The sequence below is a fragment of the Sardina pilchardus genome, chromosome 4 (assembly GCF_963854185.1).
Source record: "Sardina pilchardus chromosome 4, fSarPil1.1, whole genome shotgun sequence".
In the NCBI taxonomy this organism is placed as follows: Eukaryota; Metazoa; Chordata; class Actinopteri; order Clupeiformes; family Clupeidae; genus Sardina; species Sardina pilchardus.
Window position 1 is genome coordinate 4,927,341 of NC_084997.1, and position 393 is coordinate 4,927,733.

The 393-nt window shown below is 34.1% G+C and overlaps 1 protein-coding gene across 1 annotated transcript in view; it reads left to right on the forward strand.

Annotated features, from left to right (window-relative positions):
- Positions 1 to 142, forward strand: part of LOC134077972 (keratin, type II cytoskeletal 8-like) — a 6,504-nt gene extending 6,362 nt beyond the window's left edge. Inside the window, exon 9 of the mRNA XM_062533605.1 lies at positions 1 to 142. This exon is cut by the window's left edge and continues 326 nt beyond it. The gene's annotated coding sequence lies outside the window, so the exon portion shown is untranslated.
- Positions 143 to 393: the final 251 nt, after the last annotated feature.

A 393-nucleotide genomic window follows, 5' to 3' on the forward strand; every position in this document is an offset into this window, starting at 1 on the left:
TTTCTGTTATTATCAAAGGTTAATAAGATATCAACTGGTTTAAAGTTTGTTGGCAGACTAATACTTTGCTATATTTTGCACTGAGTTTGTCTTTATTTATGTCTGGAAATAAAGTCTCCCAACTGTCCTTTGCCATTCTATCTTCTCTGTCATCCTCCTCAATAAACATTACATTTACATTTATTTGGCAGATGCTATTATCCAAGCAACTTACAGCGATTGAACATTTAAGCTTCAGAGCTATTTAAGCTACAGTGCAGAGGTGACCATAGCAGTTTTACATTCATAAAACCATATCAATTCATGACTGTGTATACGTGCACATTGATATAGAAAGTAAAGCACTCTGTGTACTTTACTGTGTACTGTGTAGTGCCATAAAAAAACAGACCA